This window comes from Musca autumnalis, unplaced genomic scaffold, assembly GCF_047663935.1.
Source record: "Musca autumnalis isolate F117 unplaced genomic scaffold, ASM4766393v1 scaffold_1, whole genome shotgun sequence".
Classification (NCBI taxonomy): domain Eukaryota; kingdom Metazoa; phylum Arthropoda; class Insecta; order Diptera; family Muscidae; genus Musca; species Musca autumnalis.
In genome coordinates this window covers 222,368,593-222,396,491 of record NW_027411644.1, presented here as the reverse complement: position 1 = coordinate 222,396,491, position 27,899 = coordinate 222,368,593, and the positions used below count along the sequence as shown (strand labels likewise).

Below are 27,899 nucleotides of genomic sequence, written 5' to 3'. Positions count from 1 at the left end.
TATATCTTTGAGAGACTTCTTAAGAATAATGTTTTAATATGATATAACTAAATCATTATTTGAGTAAAAGTTTTGAATACAAGAGGAGTTATCCTAAGAGTAATAATAAGTCCCATTTATAAAATAAATTACAACTATCCTCAAACGTTCCTAATTTTATTCACTCCAAATCCAATCTGTAAAAAAAGAGAAATTAATATTGCAAGAGTATATAACTACCCTAGGAATACTTATAGTCGAAAAGGCTTTAGGAGGAGTGTTACGTCCTGAAACATACAAAAATACCATAGTAGCTCCAAAACAGCCCTGAATAGGTAGAGAACGCCTTCATATCTCCTATATTTATACGTTAAAATATTAAAAAAGCATTGCATTATATTTTATCTAAGTCGGGGTAGCAAAGCGCACCGGGTTCAGCTAGTCTTAAATAAATCGCGGTCAAAATTCACGTTTTTAGGTTATTTTGGTTTTCAGAATTTTGCGTGGAAACCGTAAGGCCTATCGAATTGGGACTAACGATGTGTCTGTTTTTTGTCTGTTTTCATCCAAACAAATATTTGTTTCTCCCCAAACATATATTTGTGTGCACCCAATCATATACTTGTTTTGACCCAAACATATATTTCTTTGCAGGATCAAAATATATGTTATGTTAGGGACTGTTACAAACATATACATGTTTGCTGCAAAATCTGTTTGGGACATATGTTACAGAGGCCTTTTTTCCTCCATATAGCGATCCCATAGTTTTATAGTTCAAGATTGAAAATATTTGACACGAAATTAGCGTTTTGATCAATGAATATTCCAACACCTTTGGATAATGGTCGGATAGTACTTAGCGGTGAAATTGACTATAATTTTTGTGGGAAAAATATCCAACTTTAATTCCACATTTTAAATTCTGGGGGAAACGAAACGTGAAAACCAACTTTTAACCTCTCCCTTGCACAGTGGCCCCACTTGTATGGAAAGGAGTGCCAAAAATAGTTCTAATCGAGCTACAACCTCGAAATGTTAAACATAGGTTTATAACGAGGCAAAAAGATAGAAAACAAGTAAAAAAGATTCAGTCGGATTTGCCGACAGAGATATACCCTCAACCTGTGTGGATTGAAATACTTTTTCCCAAAAAAACGTTATGTATTTACAGGGGTTCTGAAAATTTTGGGCGTATGAACCGTTACAAGGAAAGCCTTTGGTAAAAATGTCCAAAGGATCCTCGAACGGACCCTTAACCACACAAAAATGTTGAACATTTGTGTGGGTGGTACCACAAGGATTGGGCAGATAGGGCCCAAATTTGAACATAAACTAAGTTTCGACAATATTTAGAGATTCAAAGTTTGGACCAAATCGGTTGCTACGTCTATGTGATATCGCGCTTACCATTTTAGCGAATATTTTCGAACTTTTGTAGGGGAGTTACCGGAAGGAGTTGTCCTATAAGCACAACTTTCGAATTTCATATAATATATGAAGAAATATTACAAAATCCTAAGTGTGTACGAACGCAGTCTTCCGTTCGAGCTCTCCATCCACTACATATGGTACCATAGGGGTTTTTTACAACTTTTGGGCTGTTTTCTCAAGAAGTATGGACTTGCCCCTGAAAAAACAGCTTATGCAATTGCAATTTGCAATTTGCCTCAACAAAAATCAAAGTGATTCGAGAGCAGGTCTTAAAGTGAACTTATCAGAAATTTTGTGTGAGAGGTACCAGAAGGAGGAGACAAATATAGTCCATATTCGAACCTGATCTATATCTGGTAGCTATATTAGGATGTGCAAAGTATGGATTACATCGGTCACTCGCTTCAAAAGTTATCGTGCGCACAATTTTTCCGAACATTTTTCAACTTTTGTCGGGGAGGTACCTGAAGGAGTGGACCGATATGGCTTATCTTCGAATTTAAACTATGTTTGGACAAAATATTACGAAGGCAAAATTTTAGACCGAATCTGCAGATCCGTTCGAGAATTATCTACACACGGAGTCATAGGGGCTCTTTGCAACTATTAGGCTATTTTCTCAGGAAGTATGGACTTGCTCCTGATGAAACTTGTACCGTCGTATGGGGGGCAGTGAATACAAGGTGTTGCAACAAAACTCAAAGCGATTCGAGAGCAGATCCTAAACTGAACTTTTCCGAAATTTTGTGTGGGAGGTACACGACGGCGTGGACCGATTGAGTCCATATTGGAACCTCAACTTAGTTTGGTAGAAATATTACGATGTGTAAAGTATAGACCAAAATATTGCGATAGCCAACTTTTGGACCAAATCGGTTCATCCGTTCGAGAGTTATCGTGCTCACCAGCCAGACAGACAGACGGACGGACATTGCGAAATCGACTCGAAATTGTCTAAAACACATTTCGTCCAAACATACTTGATGTCTAAGACCATTATTTCGATGAGGCACATTTTGCCCGTATGAAAGTGTAGGTCCACATTTACATATAGCCCCCATATAAAGGTACCGACGATTTTAGCCAAAATTTCCAACCGATTTAGTTGTAATTTTGCATTTATAGTTTTGAGTGAACAAAATACCCTCATGCAAAAAATGTTCAATATAGGTCTATGTTTAGGTATAGCCACCATATAAGCGTACCTTCCGATTTTCGGAATTTTGAACTATTTTTCCAAATTTTCCAACCGATTTTGCTGCAATTTTCGAATTTGAGTTCTCAATACATAAAATACATTCTTGCAAAAATATTGAATATAGGTCCAAGTTTATGTATAGCTCCCATATAAACGTACCTCCCGATTTTCGAAATTTTTAAGATTTTACGGGCGTGGTATAAGACGAATAAACTAACGGGGGCAGATAAGGTCAGCTGAACTGGAGACTTTCCCCTGTGTTTAAAAATAAATATGGAGACCCCCAAATTTTCCCAACATTAGTAAAACTGAACATAAATTTATAGTACTAATATTAAAAGTACCAAAAAAAGTCATTTACAAAGACTTTATTTTTAAGGAAGTTAGAAAACTTTTTTATGAATATGTTTTTTTTCGTAAAAACATTGTCAGTGCCAACTATAAGCTTCATTCTGGAAATTGTACATTTATCTTTTTAATTTTTTATAATTTCTCCCATAAGCTGCGAATACTTTGCGGATGTATTTTACGTTTTTAAGGCGCCACATACAAATTTCAACTTTTTCGACATAACTTGACATACTACCGCTGTGTGATGTGTTTAGAGAATATTTATTTCAATTGCAATCAAAATTGTTTGCCATAAATATTTCGAAACTGTCTATGCGTTATTTCACAAGGTACTTTTTTGAACTAAGATAGCGAACAATGGCCTAGATTGCACAACTCTACTTCAATGTTACAACGTGTCGCAATCATGATAGACAAGTTTTGAAATCATGCTGCAGAAATTCTCAGTTTCTTAAAATGATGCTAATTGAAGTTTTTGTGCCACCCTTGCTAGTTATATTCGAAAGAGGAACTCTTGACATTTCCATTGATGTCAATTATGTTGATGAACGTGGTCGGATGATAGAGTTACTTGTATATTTTTAGTTCACATCGAATTGTATATTTTCCATTGATGTCGATATTAAAAAATTCATTGGAATTCCCTCTTATCCATAATTCTTTTTATTTTTAGTTTCGTTCTCTGTTACTGCATATAAGCAAATTAAGGTATAGAATTAGCCGTTATTACGGTCTGAATAACAACTAATGGCAATGTAAAATTCAAGAAATTATTGTTTGAATGTTTTGTTTGTTTTTTTCGCCATAATTTTCCATAGTCAGCCGGATGTAATTGCTATGTAAAAATTTGTGAATTGTATTCAACCTATGCAATTTTGTAAGCACAAAAAACACAACCTACAGATATTTTATCGTTGTAGTGTTTTCCACTATAAAACATCTACGATACAGCACTACGATAAATAACTCCAATTAGTAAAACAAGAAAAAGAGCAAAGGTTTCCATACGGCTTGTGTTTCGTAGCCGTTGTGAATCCTTCGAATTAATTGACTCAATTACAATTAGCTGCTGGTATGTATTTTGCTACGCCAAGCATACTTTTCTTCTATTCGGTAAAAAAACTCAAGTGTGAAGTGTTGTGGTTGCAGTAACTGCATTTCTACTGCTTATATAAATCTCGCCAACATATTCTCTAACAAATCCAAATGGATTCTTATGTAATCCATGTTAGAGTTTAGCTGTGCAAAAAAACGAAAACAAAAATTAAAATACTCTACAATCATAGTAAGAACAACATTGGCTTGGTAGGGTGAAACTTTTCTATCACTCATCGCCCGCATTAAAACAAATTACCATGTCGTATTGGTGCTTTTTAAGCAATTGACAGTGCAACTTTGTGACATTATACATTCGAATCACTGCAAATACATAAAAGTACGTTTTAAGATGTGTTTGTTTAACCTGTACATTCCTTGGTATTTATAAACTGTTGTATTATTTACCTGCAAAGAAAAAAGAAACAATATTTTGTTATATAATTTTTTATTTAATTCTCTAGTTTTCTATAAATATATATTTTTGTCAGATATATTACATTAATATAGGCTGTACAACTATGGAAAAATCCTGTTTTTATACCCTCTATCATAGTATAGAGGTATAATATATTCATGATCAGGGGAAATTAGTTTCGAGAAATACGCAGTTTCGAGAAAAACGCGTTTTAAGTTGACGATTGAAATCTGACTTCCTAAATTAAAAAGATTATTACACAAAAAATAAAATAACTACTGGGACAGTCTTTGGCAATAAGCTAGCCAGATATCAGTGCTAGATTTCTGTGCAAGCTCAAGCATTATTTGAAGTGTGTTAGTGCTTCATAAACTCAAACAACTGTTTTGTTGATTTATGCCAACCTTCTACTAAATCAACTGTAACTCCTTGATTTTTAGATATATCAACAAGAAAATTTGGCACAGATAAAGCCAAAGTCTTTGAGTAAATGAGCCTAAGTTTTGGAATAACCCACCTTAAAGGTACCGCTCGATTTCATATATTTTGGAGTCTTTAGCTACATTTTTTGACCGAATTAGTTACGAGGGGCACAAAAAACCTTCTGGCCTAGGCAACACGCAGTGTCGCCAGGCGTCTTTAACATTTTTTTTGTTTGACAGTTTTTACCCTAAGTTTGACAGTTTTTAGCCTAAGCGTACTCAGGACAGTTCGACATACGACCATGCGTTGGGTTGTTCACAGTGTCTTGAAAAAAATACTTTCCAAAAAAATTAATTTATTTGTGAACATTTTCGTCCTATAATTTTTCACAATTTTCGACGTCGATTATCATGGTAAGAGTGCATCGATCAAATTAAATCTTTGTATGTCGATAAAGGCCTATCCTATAGCACAATGAAAAACTGGTTTAATGAATTCAACATGACCGACACTCGCCAAAACAACGAAGTTCGTGAGGGTCGCCTAAAATAGGCCGTTGTGCCAGAAAAACATTAAGCCGTGCGTGAACGGATAATGCAAGATCGCCATGCTATATACCGTGAGATAGGGACATCCTTGGGCATATCTTTCTCCAACTAATATTTGATATTGTATGAACACCTGTAGTGCGATTCTCTAACACATTTTTTGAGTTACCGACAAAAATCGGTAACATTAAAACGCAAACTTATGAATGAAAAGTTCAAATAAAAGTTGACGACACTCTTGTTATCGGTAGAATTTTACGACTACTTTTTATTCGTCGCTAACTTATCGAAAAATATCGTTAATTACTGAAATTAAAAGCATTTTATTTTTACCGACATTTGTCGGTAACTCAAAAAATGAGTTAGAGAATTGCACTACTGGCCGCAAAAATGGAGTTTTCTCGCTAGATCCACCAAAATTGGTCAATCGCTTAAAAAAAGGCTCTTGTGGATTTGTGCAAAGGAATTTTGAACAAAAACAATCGCGATGCTTAAAACGGCATTTATTTGATCGTCACAGACGTATCTTGGATCTATACTTAGGGTCCCGAAAAAAAAACAGAAATCGACCATTTGGGTCTTCGAAATCAAGCCAAATCCAACGAAAGTTGCTCATGGAAGAAAATCTTCGAGACAAATGGTCGCCTGTTTCTTCGGCAAAACTGACCGTGTGGCGACTATACGGTTTGAGAAATATAGGACACTTAATTCTGAGTGTCACACTGCAATTTGTTTGCCTGAAGTCTCCTGAGGAATTCGAAAAACGAACAAGAGAAAACGAATCGTTCTGCATCATGACAATGCGAGCTCTCTCACATCGATTCAATCCAGCGGCTGTTTTACCAGACAAACCGTGGTATTGATGAGTCACCCACCGTACAGCCCTGACTGGGGATCCAATGACTTCATTTGATTGTAGCACATCAAGAAAAAGAGGCGTGGTCACCTATTTTTGTCTCCAGAAGATGCTGTAAAAGCGTTCAAAAACCATGTTTTTTAGGTGTCTCAATCAAGTCGCTGAAAACAACCCAACATATGGTCGCATGTCAAACTATCCTGATGACGCTTAGGCTAAAAACTGTCGAACTTCCCAACAAAATTCAAATCACGCCTGGGAACACTGGGTGTAGCCTACTATTTTTTAGTGCCCCTCGTATAACTTGGCCTTTAGTGATAGAAAAAACTTCTCCACCAAAAATTATTGACATAAGTCCACGTTTTGGAATAACCTCCAAAAACCTCTTCGATTTCAGGTATTTTGAAGTTTTTATACCCTCCACTATAATATGGAGGATATAAATAAATTTGCCATTATGTTTGTAACACATCGAAATATTCATCGGAGACCCCATAAAGTATATATATTCTTGATCAGGGTAAAATTCGATATCAATACAACCATGTACGTCCGACGGACTGTTGAAATAAAGATACAGCTCGCAATTTTTAAGATAGAGCTTTGTAATTTGGTATAGAAGTTTCTATTACACCTAGGATGTTTGGTATTGCAAATCGGCTATATCGGTCCACGTTTTGATATAGCCCCCATCGAACGATACCACCCGATTTTCGGTATTTTGAAAGTTTTAGCCGAAATGGCTGAAATTTGGTATTTATTCTTCATTTGGGGTATTAAACTTTCCATATGAAGGTTGTCGGTGTAGGCCCACGCCTTCATATAGCCCCCACAGAACGGTACATCCCGATTGCCGGTATTTTGAAGGTTGTGGGTACAATAATCCCCCGATATGGCTCACATTTGGTATTTAGTCTTCATTTGGGGTATAAAACTTTCCGTATGAAATTCGTCGGTATAGGTCTACGCCTTTATATGGCTCCCAGAGAACGGTACCTCCCAATTTCCGCTATTTTGAAGGATGTGACCTCAATACTACTCCGAAATTGCTGAAATGTGGTACTGAGTCTTCATTGGAGATATACAACCTTCCCCTAAAAAATTGTCAGGATAGGTCCACGCCTTCATATAGCCCCCACAGAACGGTACCTCCCAAATTTCAGTATTTTGAAGGTTAGCCACATTGTTCCATTTAACTTCAATACAACTCGTGGTGTAGGGTATAACAAGTTCGGCTCGGTCGAACTTAACTCTGTTCTTACTTGTTTCATCGATATTTGGATATGCGTAAAAAAGCAGAAAAGTTCGATGACAGAGAACACAACAACACTACACAGACGGTATGTCTGATGAGTCGCTCTACCAACTGCGAAACATGCATGTCACATAGTGGTGGTTGTGTGGGTTCGAATCTTCGGCTTTCCCTTTTCACGTGCAAAAACCAACGGTCATTTAGCTCGATTGCAACGATAAATTAATTAAAAACTATTATATTTTAGTTCAGAATATTTCATATTAGTTCAGAATATGAAATTTAACGCTTTTTTAATTGTTTCATTTTGTACTCATTATATCGTTTTACTCAGGACCGCAAGAACTACATTTAGTTAAAATCTGAGCTTAAACTGCACTTAAGTGAAATGTTCAAGCTTTTGCGAGGTCTTGATGAAACTTTGGAAAGGATATTGCGATTTGCAATGTTCAAACAAATCTAATACTCAATTCATGAGTTATCATACTTATGTTGGTAGTGACACTTTTTAAGAGCTTTTACATAATTTTAAGGGTACAGAAAATATGGACTCTCGCACGAAAACTGCAACGAAACGTGGTTTTCTCTTCGGCTGGCTTAAGTCCAGTCGCATCAAGGACCAACTTAACATTACGAAATGAAAGGGTAAAATCAGATGGATACTTATGGATAGGTCGGTGATAAGGGTTATTGGCCGGTATGGATGATATGATTGGCCGCTCTGGATAAACGATGTTGATTTATTATCAGTAATGACTTTGGCGATTGGTGTTCAGGATTGATTGATTGATTGATTGTCAGTTTCTACGATGTTTGAGAACGACGAAGCTGATTGACGATTTAACGAAGACCGAGAAAAAATTATAAGGGAAATTTGACCTTGACGATTTTGACCTTGAAGATGAGGTTGAATAGGTTTTATGTGTTCACAATTGTTATCCTTTAAGACGAGAGCTACAACTTTGCTTCCACGAGTAAACCCAAAATCTCAGCGATTTGGAAGATATGAGCCCCACAAAATGATCCCTTTTGACATCAATGCCTCAGGCCTTTGTGGGCCCATAACCTCGAAAGTTGAAGTGATAAGAAAAACAACAGAGTCGCTGTTTGCTCCTTAAAGCGATTATACGCATAGACAAAGAAAAGTATAGACACCAAAAGCATTAATTTTCTGCACAAAGCGATGTTGGGGCTAGTCATCTGACTCACGTCTAACTAGGGCTACTAAAATCACTCGACTTCAAAAACAATTTATTCGTTTTTCTACAATTTGACGGCTGTTTTTTTAAATTGTTCGACGTCATAGTGTACTCTTCCAGTCACTTTAACTAAAATGCCCTTTTTCGTGAATAATAACTTCATGAATGTATATATTTTTCTGCATTTCGGTTTGAGTGAAGCAAGTAGCTTACAATCGACCCGTGGACAACTGTCTGCGACATCTATTGCTTCAAATTTTTTTCGAAGATAAGAGCTGAGAAACATTTGTAATCTATACATTCATTAGTCTATGTTATACGTTCAGACAATCAGTGAGCGCCTTCCATCTGTCAAAAATGGTTTCTGTCACAATTTCTTTGTGATTTGATCTGCTAACCTTACGTATATCAGGATGTTTAAATCTAGTGCTGCTAACTACCATGTTTATGTAGCAGCGCAGTATATCAGACCTATCGAACGTTGGTTTACAATATTCTACCTCCCAATTTTCGCATTAAAATCAGTGACAAGCTCTTTTTAGGCATTTGTGTGCAAACAATTCGAACTGAGGTTTTTTGAAGGTACAGACCCAAACGACACGAAATCTAGTTGGGTTTTGTTGTGTCAGATCCAGCTCGGATTTTATGGCCCCATCTAAACATGGTTAAATATTGAGTTTTTAAAGAAATTCGGGGTTATATCTCTGAAACCAATACGAATCTTCTTCTGACCTCTGAAGCAAATTTGTAGGTAAGGACAAGAATAAAATATTAGGAGAAATAATGAACTCGAAAAACTACATTTATTGTCTCAAATTTCAAAATATACATAAAATGCCACAATTTGTATACATTTTACAGCGTAACGTTAATTTTTTCTGAATATTTTCTTTTGAAAAAAATATTCCTTGGAATGTAATACGGAACATATCATTATTGTAAAATGCCTCTATCCCGTTGTTTTCAGTAAATTTTTCAACGACGATTTAATAAAAATGTCACTAATGTAGAGAAATCCGAAATGCGAGAATAAACTGTTGGTGTGAATTGCGTTTGAAATACGTGTGGAAAAAGATATGATGCAAAATACCGCTGAAACAACATGAAGTAAGCATTTTAGAGTTTCAGAATCTTCTCAAGAATTGTTGAGAACTTTATTTGGAAGATTTTTGCAAAAGGTTATTTGGTTCAACTCCCAATACTTTAGCCGATACTGACCAGAATTTCAGCAATTATGTAAAATTTTCTATATTTTAAAGATTTTGATGCCCTGGATGGAGTTTTTCTTATGTGTTTTTTTCTTTTTCAAAAGATAAGTTCTACTAGTTTAGGGCTACAAGATTGCTTAAGACAGCAAGACCAAATTCCTATTCGTTTCTGAGATAAAGGCCTGATAAATGCAAAAAAGTGTAGATTTAGGCCAGTTTAGATGAGGCCATAAAATCCGAATTGGATCTGACAAGACAAAACCCTACTTTCAAAAAATGCATACTAGAAGTTGTTTGCATTTTCAGTGTTGCATAGTGTATTTCTTCAAAATTGGCACAAGGCATTAATTTACCCTGGAGAATCTGAAGACAATATGTTGTAGCCTTAGCTCATCATGTCTCATTAAAGCTATAGGGTGTTTTTTTAAGCTAGATAGAACTTTAAATTGTAAAAAGTAACACAAAAGATTACATTTTGATGAAACTTTTTTTTTTTTATTTGTTTCAGTATACTCTGACAAATCATCATGAATAGACTCACGCTTGAACAACGCTACGAAATTATCCAAATTTACTTTGAACATCAGTCGTCGATTCGCAAATGACAAATGGCAAATGACCCGTTGTTTTATCGCAAAATTGTGTTCAGCGATGAGGCGCATTTTTGGCTTAACAGGTTTGTTAATAAGCAAAATTGCCGCATATGGAGTGAGGCCAATCCACAAGAGACCCTACAGACTCCATTACATCCAGAAAAATGCACCGTATGGTGCGGTTTTCACGCTGGTGGCATCATCGGACCTTATTTCTTCAAAAATGAGGCCGGAGCTCGCGTTACGTTCAATGGAGATCGTTACCGCACCATGATCAATGATTTTTTGTTTGAAAATATGGATGACATTGATCCGGAGGATTTGTGGTTTCAACAGGATGGCGCTATGTGCCATACGGCTAACGCAACCATCGACTTATTGAAATCAAAATTTGGCGATAAGTTGATTTCGAGAAGTGGACCTGTCAATTGGCCTCCAAGGTCGTGCGATTTGACACCTCTCGATTATTTCCTGTGGGGCTACGTGAAGTCAATGGTTTATGCTGATAAATCAGCAACAATTGATGCCTTGGAGGCCAGCATTGTTCGTGTTATTCGTGACATACGGCCAGCAGTGCTCGAAAAAGTGGCCAAAAATTGGACGTCCAGAATGCACTTCGTCAAGAACAGCCGCGGTGCCCATATGCCCGAAATCATTTTCAAATGTTAATGTCACGTATTGATCTTTCGAATAAAAAACAAGTGAGCCAAGGCTATAGTCGGGTCGGGGCCGACTATGTGATACCCTACACCACTACCCCTGTTCATAAGCTTTTGACTAATAAAATTCAAAATACTAAAATTGGGATAGCTTTGCTCTGAATGTCTTCATTAACACAGGTAAATTTTTTTGAAACGCATTTAAGTGCATCGACAGTACAACCCAAATAAAAAATGGAAAAGTGGGATGTATGCCAACCATCAATAGGCTTCTTTCTGTGTTAGACCCCCATCAACACCCAAAATTTCGTGAGGATCCGATCAAAATTTCGAAGTGTGATTGCAAAAAATGGAAAAAGATATGCATTACCGACTATTGCGATATCTCTGTTGTTTGACCACCTATGACAACCAACTTCACGTTGTTGTAAAGGTGATATTTTCTACTTTTTTTGCCAGGTTTTGCTTTCTATATACCTCCTACAGAAGGGAGATATTAACTTTGAAATAAAACGTTGGCCTTTTTTCCAAATATTTTTTTGTCACATTCCGACCCCTGAATAATATCCGACCATTATCAAAAATCAAAAGGTTTTTTCCTCTGTGGGACCCCCAATAACACCCAAAATTTCGTGACGATCCAATTAAAATTGCGACCTGTAGCGTGATTTCCAAAAAAGTGGAAAAAATGGGATGTATTACCGACTATTGCGATATCTCCGTTATTTGGATACCTACGCCAACCTGCTTTACATCATTGTAATGATGGGATTTTTTACTTTCATTGTCAGACTTTGCTTTTGGAAGGTCCGGAACCAAAGCTGTGATATTCGTCATTATTATAAAAATCGCAAAAATGAAAAGTTATGTTCTATTAGCGGCTTTTGCGATATCTTCGTTGTTTGACCACCTACGACAACCTACGTAACATCGTTGCAAAGGTGATATTTTCTACTTTCATCAGCAGGTTTTGCTTTTGATATACCCCTTTTAGAAGCAGAGATATTCGCTTTGAAATAAAACATTGACTTTTTCTCCAAATAAGTTTTTTGCCCATTCCGACCTCTGAATATTATCCGACCATCACCAAAATATGCCAATAGGCTTCTTTCTTTGTAGGATCCCCATTAGCCCCAAAAATTTCGGGACGATCCGATTAAAATTGCGACCTGTAGCGTGATTACAAAAAAATGAAAAATGGGATGTATTGCCGACTATTGTGATATCTCCGTTATGTGGCCACCTACGCCAACCTACTTTGCATCACTGTAAAGATGGGATTTTCTACTTTCATAGTCAGACTTTGTTTTTGGAAGATCCCCAACCAAAGCTGTGATATTCGTCATTATTATTAAAATCGCAAAAATAAAAAGTTGGGTTCTATTAGCGGCTATTGCGATATATTCGTTGTTTGATCACCTACGAGAACCTACTTTACATCATTATAAAGGTGATATTTTCTACTTTCATGGCCAGGTTCTGCTTTTGGTATACCCCATACTGAAGCTGAGATATTCGCTTTGGAAAAAAAGTTGTCTTTTTCTCCAAATAAGTTGTTTGCCCATTACGACCCCTAAATATTATCCGACCATCACCAAAATCAATAGGCTTATTCATCTGTGTGTCCCCCATTAACCCTCAAAATATCGTGACGATCCGATCAAAATTGAGACCTGTAGCGTGATTTCCAAAAAAGTGGAAAAATGGGATGTATTACCTACTATTGCTATATCTCCGTTATTTGGTCACCTACGGCAACCTAGTTTACATCGTTGAAAAGATGGGATCTTCTACTTTTACAGCCAGGCTTTGCTTTTGGAAAGTCCCCAACCAAAGCTGTGATATTCGTCATTATCATTAAAATTGCAAAAATGAAAATTTGGGTTTTATTTGCGACTATTGTGATATCTTCGTTGTTTGATCACCTACGAGAACCTACTTTACATCATTAGAAAGGCGATATTTTCTACTTTTATTGTCAGGTTTTGCTTTTAGTATACCCCGTATAGAAGCTGAGATATTCACTTTGGAAGAAAACGTTGTCTTTTTATCCACATAAGTTTTTTGCCCATTCCGACCCGTAAATATTATCCGACCATCACCAAAATCAATAGGCTTCTTCCCCTCCGGGACCTCCATCAACATCCAAAATTTCGTGACGATCCGATCAAAATTGCGACCTGTAGCGTGATTACAAGGTTTAGATGGACAGACGGACAGACGGACGGACGGACGGACACACATAGCCAGATCGACTCAGCTCGTCGAGACATTCATTTTGGTATATATAAGTATGGGTCTACGACCATTATTTCGATGCGTTACAAACTTTTTGGCCAAAACCAACTTATAATACCCTCCCCACATAGTGGTGTAGGGTATAAAAATTTTGATTACAATTTAATTTTTTGTGTTATTTTTTACAATTTCAAGTTCTATCGGGCTTAAAAAAAAACACCCTTTATAATAATGAGTGTTACCTTTACGTATTGTTGCGACGTTTTTACCGTTTGTTCGAACTTCGCAGATCATTCTCCTTAAAAAGTTTACTGGGTTGAAATTAGGGGTTTTCATTTGTGCTGTCTTTAGCTTTTCTTTTTACACAGCGTGGGGTTACTAATCTAAAACCTATACCAAGTACTTTAACGTTCCAATAGGTGAATGCCGCACTGGAGGTTGAAGGGACGCTAAAACGCACTCAGCTGAATTATTTGTGATGGTTTAATTAAATCACAATACACTAGGTATATATTTTATTCCTTTGACGGACTTTCCATATGTTGCACCCCTAATAATATTTTTCAAAATCGTACTGTAGAAAAACATTAACTTTTCTATCGCACATTACACACTTAACAAATTGTGCGTGATTGGTAACAATTTAACAATAACACCAGAATTTAAATGTATTGCGTCATCATCATTAGCATTAAAGGACCTTTGTATTTCATTCCAAGTCCTTTGCTGTTTTTTTAGCTGTGCGTGGCCATTTAAAGTTCTAGCCACAAAAGCTGTTAGCAACGCACAGATATGCTTAAATGTCAAAGTATTTCCAAGTGAACCGTTTGTTTTTTTCTTCTACGAAATCAAATTTCATGTGAAATTAAAGTTGTGTAAGTTACACGACGATAATGGTTCGTTTGTTGGCCTGTTGCATTAACAAAACGCTCAATTAAGGTGAGAGAAAAAAAAACAGAAAACAAAATTAATTAACATTTTGTTAAGAAATGGTGGCGACATAATTCTACATAATTTTTGTAATCGTTAAGAGCAAATTTACATTTATTAGTGGTAAGCTTATAAACGATTGCTGTTGGAAAATAGAAAAAGGGCGGGCAACAATAGCTTTGAAGAGTTGACATTTTAGATTATAGACAATTAAATCAAAGACGGCCGACCTACATTCAATTCTGAGGCATGTTGTATCAAGACTTCAGCATGTTTTCTTTGAGGAAGACTTGACACGTTAAAATTATGGAAAATGTTTCAAACAAGTTATTGAAATGTATACCATTTAGAAATTTATAACTTCTTGTTCTGTATCTCTGAGATTTGACCACTTTTGGTAAGGCAATTGGGACTAATTTAAAGCTCAGAAAATCTTTTTAAAGTGCTCCCTACCAAAACCGAAATATTGGTCACTACAACTCAAATACAAACAAGTAAGAACGGCGTTAAGTTCGGCCGGGCCGAACTTGTTATACCCTCCACCACGAGTTGTATTGAAGTAAAATGAAACAATTAGTTTCCTTTTGTTTATGAAGGAGACCAAATACCAAGTTTTAGCAATTTCGGTAAAACAATGTTGCTAACCTTCAAAGTACCAAAAGTCGAGAGGTACCGTCGATCTATTCCGACAAAATTTCCGGTGGAAAGTTTTAAGACTCAAAGAAGACTAAATGCCAAATATCCGATATTTCGGTAAGATAATCTGGCTAAAACTTAAAAGTACCGAAAATCAAGAGGTACGCTTCTATGTAGGATATAGGAAGACGTGGACCTATACTGAATTACGAAAATCGGGAGGTACCGTTTTTTGAGACGTGGACTTATACCGACGGATTTCAGTCGGAAAAATTTTATCCCCCAACGAAGACTAAATACCAAAATGTCAGCCATTTCGATGGATTATTGTGGCCATAACCTTCAAAATACCGAAAATCGGAGGTACCGTTCTATGAAGGCTATATTAAGGCGTGGGCCTTTAACGAAAAATTTCTAGAGGAAGGTTTTCTACCAGCCAAGAAAATTAGGTACCAAATTTTAACCATTTGTGTTTGATAATGAAGCTACAACCTTCAAAATATCGAAAATTGGGTGGGAAAAGGATTTCGCTGTGTATATCTTGAAATCGATCAGTTAATATGTATATGAAAGCCTCAATTTTCATAGACTAAGGGTATATTTTCTGTCGGCAAAGGCAACTGATACTTTTTTACTTGTTTGTCTAAAAACTGATTAAATTTATTTTATCGAAATATTTTGATTGCTTTACTTCTCATATTCTTCGTTTTATTGGACATATTTCATGTGCCTAAACCTGCTTTGAAGAAGAAAAAATAAGATTCATAAGAAAACAGTTAATAATCACATAAAACCTAATCCCATTTTTATTTAGCTGCAAAAAATATAACCAAATATAAACATTTCAGACCAGCAGTCAATTGAACTCCGTATCGTTTATTCATCCGTCAACGCCAGAAGGCGTTTCTCGAACACAGGGCAATTGAACGAACGAACCACGTCTATAGGAATTGAAGAAAGTTTGAGCGATTAGTTAAATCATCATCAATCATATTCAATGATTACTGCCTTTTTTTCCTTTACAATTTCTGGTGCTGTTATGGCTGATGTGGGGTTAGCGTTTGTGGTGGTCTCTCTGGATGAATTTTGTATGCCTAACGATATTCCATGTGACTATATAGGCTTTTGTTAAAATTGTTTTTTTTTAATCGTATAATGCGTTTTATCTCCTTGTTGGGTGGGTGGCGGTAGTAGATATTGCGTGCCTGAAAATTTTTACAGTTAATTAGGATTGTTGTTTAAGTTAGCCATCAATGGAGTTAGGTGATTATTATGTGAATAATAATGATGATGAAAATGTTCTTCAACACAGTTTATGAGCTGATAACATTTGTGATTTATAAGCATGGAAAAGCTATCCAATATTCTACAGACAGAAGACATCTTGAGAACGACTATAGAGAGAATATATCATAAAGTTTTATAAGGACAGAGGACTATCTGTGACCATCTACTGACAGAAGTCCTAATTAGGTCGCCTATAGATGGAAGACCACTTGACGTCGACTTTAGACAGAAGACCTCTTTATATGGACTATTGAGGGAAGAGCTCATAACATTATCAAAAAAGGTCTTCTATATACAGAAGACCTCTTGAGGTTAGAAAACCTCTTGACAAATTTTGGAAATTGACAGAAGACTCTTGAGGTCTTCTATACGCAGAAGACCTCTTGAGGTCTTCTATAGACAGACGATCTCTTGAGGTCTTCTATATGAGGTCTTCTATAGACAGACGACGTCTTGGGTTCTTCTATAGGCAGAAGACCTCTTAAGGTCTTCTATAGGCAGAAGACCTCTTAAGGTCTTCTATAGACAGAAGACCTGTTGAGATCTTCTATAGAGAGAAGACCTCTTGAGATCTTCTATAGACAGAAGACCTCTTGAGGCCTTCTGTAGACAGATGACCTCTTGAGTTCTTCTATAGACAGAAGACCTCCTGAGGTCTGCTATACACAGAAAACCTCTTGAGGTCTTCTATAGACAGAAGATCTTTTGAGGTCTTCTATAGACAGAAGACCTCTTGAGGTCTACTATAGACAGAAGACCTCTTGAGGTCTTCTATAGTCAAAAGACCATTTGAGGTCTTCTATAGAGAGACGATCTCTTGAGGTCTTCTATAGACAGAAGACCTCTTGAGGTCGTCTATAGACAGAAGAAGTCTTGAGGTCTTCTATAGACAGAAGAACTCTTGAGGTCTTCTATAGATAGAAGATCTCTTGAGGTCTTCTATAGACAGAAGACCTGTTGAGGTCTTCTATAGAGAGACCATTTCTTGAGGCCTTCTATAAACAGAAGACCTCTTGAGGTCTTTTATAGACTGACGACCTCTTGAGTTTTTGAGTTCTATTGATGTCTTCTATAGACAGAAGACCTCTTGAGGTCTTCTATAGACAGAAGACCTCTTGAGGTCTTCTATAGACAGACGACCTCTTGAGTTCTTCTAAAGGCAGAAGACCTCTTGGGTTCTTCTAAAGGCAGAAGACCTCTTGAGGTCTTCTATAGACAGAATACCTTTTGAGGTCTTCTATAGACAGAAGACCTCTTGAGGTCTTCTATAGACAGAATACCTCTTGAGGTCTTCTATAGACAGAAGACCTCTTGAGGTCTTTTATAGATTGACGACCTCTTGAGTTCTATTGAGGTCTTCTTTAAACAGAAGACCTCTTGAGGTCTTCTATAGACATACGATCTCTTGAGTTCTTCTATAGGCAGAAGACCTCTTGAGGTTGTCTATAGACAGAAGACCTCTTGAGTTCTTCTAAAGGCCGAATTCCTCTTGAGGTCTTCTGTAGACAGAAGACCTCTTGAGATCTTCTATAGACAAAAAACCACTTGAAGTCTTCTATAGAGTGTAATGGACTTTGCAAATTACATTCAAAATTTAACGGTATGTGATTTTTCACAAGAATTTTATAGCATGCAACATTTTCCTTTTAGTTAAGCAGCGTTCAACGATTCACTTCATTGAACCTCTTAGACAGACTAGCTAGTCGATAAAAACAAAACATATGATTGTGATTTGATATCGCTTTAGAGATGAGTATGTTTAACTGGAGACTTTCTATTTTTGACAAGCTTGACCAACTTCCTCTTTGATTTTTAATAGCCTCACAGATAAGACGCAAAAGTGGCAAGTGTGTTAATCATAAAAATCTCAGTAATCTGTATAAATATTTAAATTCGGAAGTCAAATTTTAAGAAGTTTTAATTAACTGAAGTTATTATCCATCAACTTAATTCATCTTATTTATCTGAAAGGAGGCCATAATATTAAATTCCTCATAAAGATACAGAATCCTACAAGGTAATAGTTAATTTGTTCTAACATGACGAAAGCTCGTATTATAGTCATTTTTTTGTCCCACCAGGCGCAAACATCTTCGTAGTTCCAAAATTTTAATTGTCACACTTGGTCGCAAATACCCAACATGGGTAAATACAATTGCTAACTCGAACCGAACACCTACTCCCCAATTTGGACAGTTACGAGACTCGTGATAAAGGAGAATTAACACACTGAGGGGTTTATCCCCTTTCCCTGGAGCCCACAGAGAGACGTAAAAAGAAATATCCAAAATATCATCTAGTGAAGCTACAAACAACAAATCAAAAATTCATTACATCATATTAATGCAGTCCGATAAAAGACATAAGTTATTCTCTTCTGCCTTGTCCCTTCCCTCTACAGATGTCCATAGAGCTTGATTAACAAACTAACAATCAAACTATTTGCCTAAACTACTCAACATTATTAAGGGCAAGCACACACACATAAGGTCATCTTTTGCAATTTCTTTGTCACGCATTACTTAGTCCGGTCAAAATAGACATGCGTATAAGGGGGAAATAGCAAAAATTCCCACAAAGCTGAATTTTGGTGGAGAGCTAGAGTTGGCCATTAGAAGCATCGTCCTAAAAGTCCCCATCGATCCCATGTGTGCAAAAAAAGTTATTCGGGGTCAAAGGTCAAATTTTGGGACTTTTTTTCGTTTTTTGGTCATAACTCAGAAACTATAGGTTCTTTCATTTCAATGCGAAGAAGAGATTTGTAGACAATAAAATTTTCTATAAAATGAACCATTGACCTAGGACCTACGGTTCTTGAGATATGAGTCACGCAATATAGGAACTTTAAGTAATTTTACGGCACCTGTGCGTTAGTTGACCTTTCGCGATTATTTTAAACTTATTTCGAAAACCGTAGAACTCACCAAAAAGTTTTTAAAGAAAAAGTTTTATATTACAATATTTCCTATAAGTTTGCTCCTTACGATGTCCACATATGAGTCACCGTTCCTAAGATACAAGCCAATCAATACACAATATGCACACATTACCACGGCACCTAAGAGGAAATTGACATGACGCAGTTGTTTTTCATTTGGTTCAAAAACGCTTAGTTCGATTAAAAAGTGACTAAAGAAAAAGTTGTAGAATAGAAAATTCTCTACAATTATGGTCTTTACAGATTCTACATAAAATCTATTATTTTTGAGATACGAGTCAATCAAATCATGATATGCACATATTTCCACACCACATGTGAGGTAGTGCACTCGGCGCGTTTTTTTTTAACGTGGTTTCCCCTATAGGCCTACTCCACTATCTTTTGTGATAATTTTAAAGCTTAGTATATATATTTTAGATCTAATCATATCCTTTTACGAAAAACTCTTCTTTTATTTCTTCTTCCTCTTGGAGGTTTATAACACTGCGCAACAAAATGGAGGTGAAAGTCTGGGGAAGAAATAATTCCTTTTGGAGATGAAAGCCCTTGGTGAGTATATTCAGAACCCCGCTATGACGTGATGAAGTTTTTGCTAGAGACCCTGTAAGGCATTAGGAATTGCTTTAGCTTATTTTTGAGGTGACATGTCTTCAGTCAAATCCAATGAGGATTATTTTCGTAGAGCACTTCGACCTTCAAACTCGCTTCCTTCAATGCCCTTTTCGTCCTTTATTTTAAGAGCCGCTATAAAAGTACCACAAGATGACGTTTTTCAGCTTCGATATGTTCTGCAAAAATGTCGCTCAGAAAATTTTAGGTACGGCACTCATTGACAACTAATCGATTTTGTCGCGTTTTCATAGTCATTTTTGAAATGACTATGAAAAAACTGTTTTTTGTGTTTTTTTATGTTCTGTAACAAATATACAAACAGGTGAGCCAAGGCTATAGTCGGGTCGGGGCCGACTATGTGATACCCTACACCACTTCCCTTGTGCATAAGCTTTTGACTGGTAAAATTCAATATATTAAAATTGGGATAGCTTAGCGCCTTTGCTTGAATGTCTTCATTGAAAGTTGTGTTTTATTAGCGGCTTTTGCGATATCTTCATTGTTTGACCACCTACGACAACCTATTTACATCGTTGCAAAGGCGATATTTTCTACTTTTATTAGGCTTTGCTTTTGGTATACCCCCTATAGAAGCTGAGATATTCGGTTTGGAAAAAAATATTGTATTTTTCTCCAAAAAAGTTTTTCGCCCATTCCGACCCCTAAATATTATCCGACCATCACCAAAATAAATAGGCTTCTTCCCCTCCGGGACCCCCATCAACACCCAAAATTTGGTGACGATCCGATCAAAATTATGACCTGTAGCGTGTTTTCTTTAAAAGTGAACAAATGGGATGTATTACCGACTATTGTGATATCTCCGTTATTTGGCCACCTACGCTAACCTATAATGCATCATTGTAAAGATGAGACTTTCTACTTTCATAGTCAGGCTTTGTTTTTGGAAAGTCCCCAACAAAAGCTGTGTTATTCGTTATTAGAAATAAAATCGAATAAATGAAAAGTTGGGTTCTATTAGCGACTATTGCGATATCTTCATTGATTGACCACCTACGACAACCTGCTATACATCGTTATAAAGGTGATATTTTCTGCTTCCATTAGCAGGTTTTGCCTTTGATATACCCCTTATAGATACGGAGATATTTGCTTTGAAATAATACGTTGACTTTTTCCGCAAATAAGTTTTTTGCCTATTCCGACCCCTGAATATTATCCGACCATCACCAAAATCAATAGGCTTCTTTCCCTCCGGGACCCTCATCAACACCCAAAATTTGGTGACGATCCGATTAAAATTGCGACCTGTAGCGTGATTACAAGGTTTAGATGGACAGACGGACGGACGGACACACATAGCCAGATCGAATCAGCTCGTCGGGATATCGATTTTGGTATATATAAGTATGGGTATACGACCATTATTTCGATGCGTTACAAACTTTTTGGCCAAAACCAACTTATAATACCCTCCCCACATAGTGGTGTAGGGTATAAAAAGCAAAATATAGTATTTTTCTAAACAAACAGGGGTAAATGTAAAAAATGACTATGAAAACGCGACAAAATCGATTAGTTGTCAATGAGAGCCGTACCTAAAATTTTCTGAGCGACATTTTTGCAGAACATATCGAAGCTGAAAAACGTCATCTTGTGGTACTTTTATAGCGGCTCTTAAAATAAAGGACGAAAAGGGCATTGAAGGAAGCGAGTTTGAAGGTCGAAGTGCTCTACGAAAATAATCCTCATTGGATTTGACTGAAGACATGTCACCTCAAAAATAAGCTAAAGCAATTCCTAATGCCTTACAGGGTCTCTAGCAAAAACTTCATCACGTCATAGCGGGGTTCTGAATATACTCACCAAGGGCTTTCATCTCCAAAAGGAATTATTTCTTCCCCAGACTTTCACCTCCATTTTGTTGCGCAGTGTTATAAACCTCCAAGAGGAAGAAGAAATAAAAGAAGAGTTTTTCGTAAAAGGATATGATTAGATCTAAAATATATATACTAAGCTTTAAAATTATCACAAAAGATAGTGGAGTAGGCCTATAGGGGAAACCACGTTAAAAAAAACGCGCCGAGTGCACTACCTCACATGTGGTGTGGAAATGTGTGCATATCATGATTTGATTGACTCGTATCTCAAAAATAATAGATTTTATGTAGAATCTGTAAAGACCATAATTGTAGAGAATTTTCTATTCTACAACTTTTTCTTTAGTCACTTTTTAATCGAACTAAGCGTTTTTGAACCAAATGAAAAACAACTGCGTCATGTCAATTTCCTCTTAGGTGCCGTGGTAATGTGTGCATATTGTGTATTGATTGGCTTGTATCTTAGGAACGGTGACTCATATGCGGACATCGTAAGGAGCAAACTTATAGGAAATATTGTAATATAAAACTTTTTCTTTAAACAGTTTTTGGTGTGTTCTACGGTTTTCGAAATAAGTTTAAAATAATCGCGAAAGGTCAACTAACGCACAGGTGCCGTAAAATTACTTAAAGTTCCTATATTGCGTGATTCATATCTCAAGAACCGTAGGTCCTAGGTCAATGGTTTAAAGATCATTTTTATAGAAAATTTTATTGTCTACAAATCTCTTCTTCGCATTGAAATGAAAGAACCTATAGTTTCTGAGTTATGACCAAAAAACGAAAAAAAGTCCCAAAATTTGACCTTTGACCCCGAATAACTTTTTTTGCACACATGGGATCGATGGGGACTTTTAGGACGATGCTTCTAATGGCTAACTCTAGCTCTCCACCAAAATTCAGCTTTGTGGGAATTTTTGCTATTTCAATGTCTATTTTGACCGGACTATACTGTACTCTTGCAAAGACAAAACGCAATCAAAAAACCCTGACAGAATCAATCAACTGATCTTCATTACTCTTCATATTACAATAGAAATCAGTTGAATCCGACACTTGAATCAGACACGTGGAGTGCGAATTTTTATAATTAATTCTAAGTATAAAATTAATTCCTGCTAAGTGATCTGTGGCAATTAAGAAAGAAAGTTGTGAATAAGATCAGTGAGTCGAATTTAAACAGTGTCTTAAAAAGTCTATGCAAAACCGGCAATAATAATATTAGACATGCAGGCATGAGAAAAAGTCGTTAACAAGTGTAATTAGGAATATCAATATTAATTATTTTCATTTACAAAAAGATCCAAAGAATTCAATATTTCCCAAAAGTCTCATAGACATTTGTATCACCATCATATTCAGAACTTTGCTTCTTATTGAACAGGCAAACATGTTATAAGTGTATATTGATTTACTTTAATCGCCCTAAACTTTTGTGAATTGACCACGCTTAAAAGAAGGTAGCATATTCAATAAGCTCAGCGTATTACAGCGTTTTAGCTACATTTTTACCTCTGGAGCTGATGTTGGAAAGGCCTCTTCAACGATCAACGTTCAGTGTTGGTAAGTCTTTAAAAAAAACAAACAACTATACATATCAATTACCTACATAGATATTGCAAAGAAAGAGATCAAATTACTCTTAATTCGTATTTGATCTGTTTCTGTGTCTGAGCTATTGATCTGTTTTAGAGTTAACATTCTCATTAACAAATTTGAGTGAATTAGAAATATACTCCAAAACGAATTAGCAAATACTCTTGTGTTTCTTTGTTTTGATTATCAAATGATGATCAATTAATGGGCATAGAAACACTGATTTGCAGTATGTTTCTATTTTGCTTATCTTTGTTTCTACTTTGCCATTCATAACCTGATATTATGTCTATGCTACTAATGGCATCTTTTGCAATTTTGTTTTGATTATTAAAATTTAGTTTTCACCTTTTTTTTTTACAAACCTTACCCTACTTGCGGTTAAATAAGTATTAAGTTCAGAATATAATTGGTCTCCTATTCTAAGAATATTATTATTTCCCAGTTGATATGAGATTCAGTTTACACAAAATACATGTTATATATAAGAAGAAATGGATTATATTGAATTGATGAATGAAATAAATATGATGTGCTAAAAACATTAATTAAGAGTTCTCCATAGGACGACACAAATGGAATAAGGAGGTAATATAAGTTCCGTATGGGGTCCTGAAGTAATAAGTCGCCAAAGGACATTGGTTAGGGTAGGGTAATGAGGCGAGGCTCTTCCAACAACATCAGGGAACAGCCATAATTTGACACAGTTTATAACCAATACAATGTTTTTAGAGTTCATCAGGTCGTTAACATCTGGGGATTTTAAGCTTAGACAATTTTTTTTTTGGTTGACGGCTAGAAATTTCAGAATTATTCATTAAAACTAAATTATACTTTTTGTAGCATATGCAAATAAAAGGGAGTTTTTTTATTATTGTGATGGCAACCTGTGGATAGAAAGGAAAGGACCCGAACCCCCCAGCCGACTGTTTTGCTAGCATGCAAGAACTCCCCATGTCCTTATCCATTCTATTTACTGTATTATCTCATGAAGATTTCAAAATCATAATTCACTGTGTAATTATGCCATCCTTTTCGAAGGTCCATTACAATAATTGGCGCCCAACGTGGGGCCTGAATGGATAGCTTTATCCTTACATGCTCCAAACTTTGTTTATTTATCATTTTATATACATATACTCGAATATAGGAAGGGATTCCATAGTCTGGGAAAGTTGCTAGTAGGAGGAATATTATTACATTTTAGGAAAATTAGCTATTTGAGGTTTCATGGTTCGAATAAGCTAACCGATTTGATAATGATATTTGATTTTGCAGCAGTCGGATCCAAACTATTGAAAACTAAACTATATCATGGCTTTTAGTACTCATTAGATATCATATCATTGAACTTAGTTATCAGCACCTATTTAATGATTGGAAACACATAGATTTGCTGCATGCGAATCTCTGTCCATTGTTAAGTAGAGGTTCCAGATGATTTAAAGATTTAGCTGGTTTGTTCAATGACATTTGTTCTATAGAGTGATAAAAGCTCCATAGACTGGTTATTTTTCTGTATTGGTTGTAATAGTTATACATTCTTATTCCATATATTGTCTCCTGAAAGAAAACTCGTAGATCAGATACTATAATATTTAACATTAATAGTGTTGATTTTCCCACTAATAAAATATTTGTACCTAATTTTTAAATAGAAATATTTCTTAAAATGTCTCTTGAGAGAACACCACCTAAGGAAGCATCCGCTCCCTTGGTCCAAGATTCTGTTCATATCTGCTCAATTTGTAAAGAAGATCTTTTAGAGGATCAAGAGTGTTTGATTATACAGGAATGTAATCACATTTTCCATAAAGTCTGTGTGGAAACTTCTATGGCATTTGGTTCACAGTGCCCCTTATGTAAAAGAACTTTTCAACCTTCGGATGTGCAGAGATACCAACTCAATCCAAATTCTAATCTTCCACCAGTATTTGACTCCCCTTGTCTCGAAACTACTGTCGCTACTCATCAAACCTCGAAGCCTAGCGGACGCGGTAAACCTAGAGGAGCTAAGGCTTATATTACTCGCAGTTTTACTAGAAATTTATTTAACGATGGTTCATCCGCCTTGAACTTTACCCAAGAAATAACTAATACTGAACATGAGATTAAGCAAAAAAAATCATCGGATCAAAATTCCGCTGGCAATACGAAGCCACAAAGTCAGAAAAATCCCAAACCTTCAGTTGATTACGATTATATTAATCGCATGATTGAGGATACCATGACCCGGTTGCTTGGATCGCTCAATATCCCTTCGTCTTCAGGGGTAAACCCCACCAGTAATATTGGACATACTTCAGGAAATCCGGACAGAAACATTCCCATAAACCAACATAACCTTAACAACAATAGGTCGTACGATATACCTACTCCTATTCAGCGACCAACAGATCATGGTGCTATAGATACAAACCCTAATAATAACTCCCACATATCCTCACAATTTCGACTCCCATATACTGTGGACAAAATTTCCTCTATAATACAGGGGTGGAATCTTCGTTTTGACGGTTCACACAATGGGTTAAATGTTGAAGAATTTTTATACAGGGTGAAATCGCTTACCACTGATTATTTTGAGGGCGATTTATCTATAATTTGTAAGAATTTACAAATTTTGCTTTCTGGCCGAGCTCGGGATTGGCTATGGAGGTATAGAAAACAAGTACCGACTATTCAGTGGGAAGATTTCTGCCAGGCTCTGCGTTCACAATATGCGGACTTCAAAACCTCTTCGGATTTAAGGGAAGAAATCCGAAACAGGAAACAAAAAGTGGGAGAAACCTTTGATATCTTCTTTGATTCTATTTCCGGTATCATAGATAGATTAGACACTCCCATGTCTGAAGCCGAGGTAGTGGAAACGTTGACTCGGAATTTACGCCCGGAAATAAGGCAGGAGCTGCTTTATATTCAGATTCAATCTGTGTCTCATTTACGGCAGTTAGTGCATAAGCGAGAAAACTTTCTCAATGATGAACATGTCCGGCGAAATATGTCATTGCGTCAAAACACTAACATGCCGAATAGACGGCAAATCGCTGAAGTAGATCAAAAAGAATTCCCTGACAATTTTGCACGTCCTCTGGAAACTGATAGCTCTATTGATGCTTTGCATGGGTCCAATTACGTACCCATTTGCTGGAACTGCGATGGAAAGGGACACCATTGGCAGGATTGTTTACAGGATCGCCAGATCTTTTGTTACGGTTGTGGAACAAAAAAAATATATAAACCAAACTGTACAAAATGTAAGAACAATCACTCAAACAGTGCAAAAAACTATCAGTTCCCTGTTCCAAAAAAGGAACAGGTTTAGAATTATCCATGATACCAACCCATTCACAAGGCAAAAGGAATGCTGGTTCCGAAGCCCATAACCCCACGGACATGAATATCCGCTTTACTATTTTAAAACGACCTGTAGAAACAAGAACTAATGTAACCAATGGCCGAATACCATCCATTATATTTCCTCGATTTCCTTACCACAAGAGGTTAGAAAACTATATTCGGAAACGAGATGAAATTTTTAATCTTGACGCTATTGAAGATCGTAGCTACATAAAACCAAAACGCTCCACCTTACGTCTTCGCAAATATTTTAAGTTAAGAAAACTATCTAAGAAATTTCTGGTCTCAGCCATAATTTCTAATCCTAGCGATAAACGATATTATGCCAAAATTTCGTTTTTAGATATTGTTGAATATGGCCTCATAGACACTGGTGCCAATATCAGTTGTCTGGGATCCGATCTAGCGTTGACCAAATTCTCTAACTTTACCAAATGCAAGTCTTTTGTACAGACTGCAGATGGAAATAAACAAACTGTATTGGGGTGGATTGATGTGGTAGTAAAGTTCAAAAATATATCCAACAAAATTAAGTTCTTCCTGATTCCGTCTATTGCACAGAGGCTCATATTAGGCGTGGACTTTTGTAAAACGTTCAAGTTATTCGATAATATCATGGGATCAGTAGACGTATTAAGCGTCGATAACTCTACGACCACACCTCCCAATATTGTTGACATACCCGAAATTATTGAAAATGCTTCAAATAAAATTGAGTCTGACGAAGTATTTTATCCATTGGAAGAACATCAAAAGGCTCAGTTGGATACGGTAGTTTCGCTCTTCCCAAGCTTTGAGAAACAAGGCTTGGGTCGTACTAGTCTAATAACACACCATATTGATGTGGGAGAAGCTCCCCCCATCAAGCAGCGACATTACCCCGTATCGCCTGCCATCGAGAAGATGATGTTTAAAGAAGTTGATAGAATGCTCTCGCTTGGAGTCATCGAGCCATCAGCTTCGCCGTGGAGTTCTCCAATGAGACTCGTGTTGAAGCCCAATAAGATAAGGTTATGCCTCGATGCACGGAAGGTGAACGGGGTGACGAAAAAGGACGCCTACCCTCTCCCCTCAATTGAAGGAATCTTTTCAAGATTGCCTAAGGCCAACATAATTACGAAGCTGGATCTCAAGGACGCCTATTGGCAAATTGGCCTTGACGAATCCTCCAAAGCCTTAACGGCCTTTACGATCCCAGGAAGGCCCCTTTATCAGTTCGTCGTGATGCCCTTCGGCTTATGCAAC

The 27,899-nt window shown here is 36.5% G+C and overlaps 1 protein-coding gene across 9 annotated transcripts in view; it reads right to left on the bottom strand.

The window, feature by feature from the left end:
- Window positions 1-27,899, bottom strand: part of 5-HT7 (5-hydroxytryptamine receptor 7) — a 554,635-nt gene that overhangs the window by 239,814 nt on the left and 286,922 nt on the right. For 2 of the 9 annotated variants that reach the window (XM_073960269.1, XM_073960266.1), the window contains one exon: window positions 4,317-4,381. The exons of 6 other annotated variants lie outside the window; for them this stretch is intronic. The gene's annotated coding sequence lies outside the window, so the exon portion shown is untranslated. Of the gene's footprint in view, window positions 1-4,316; window positions 4,466-27,899 lie in introns of all 9 variants that reach the window. One more of the 9 variants, XM_073960267.1, reaches the window with a different exon arrangement.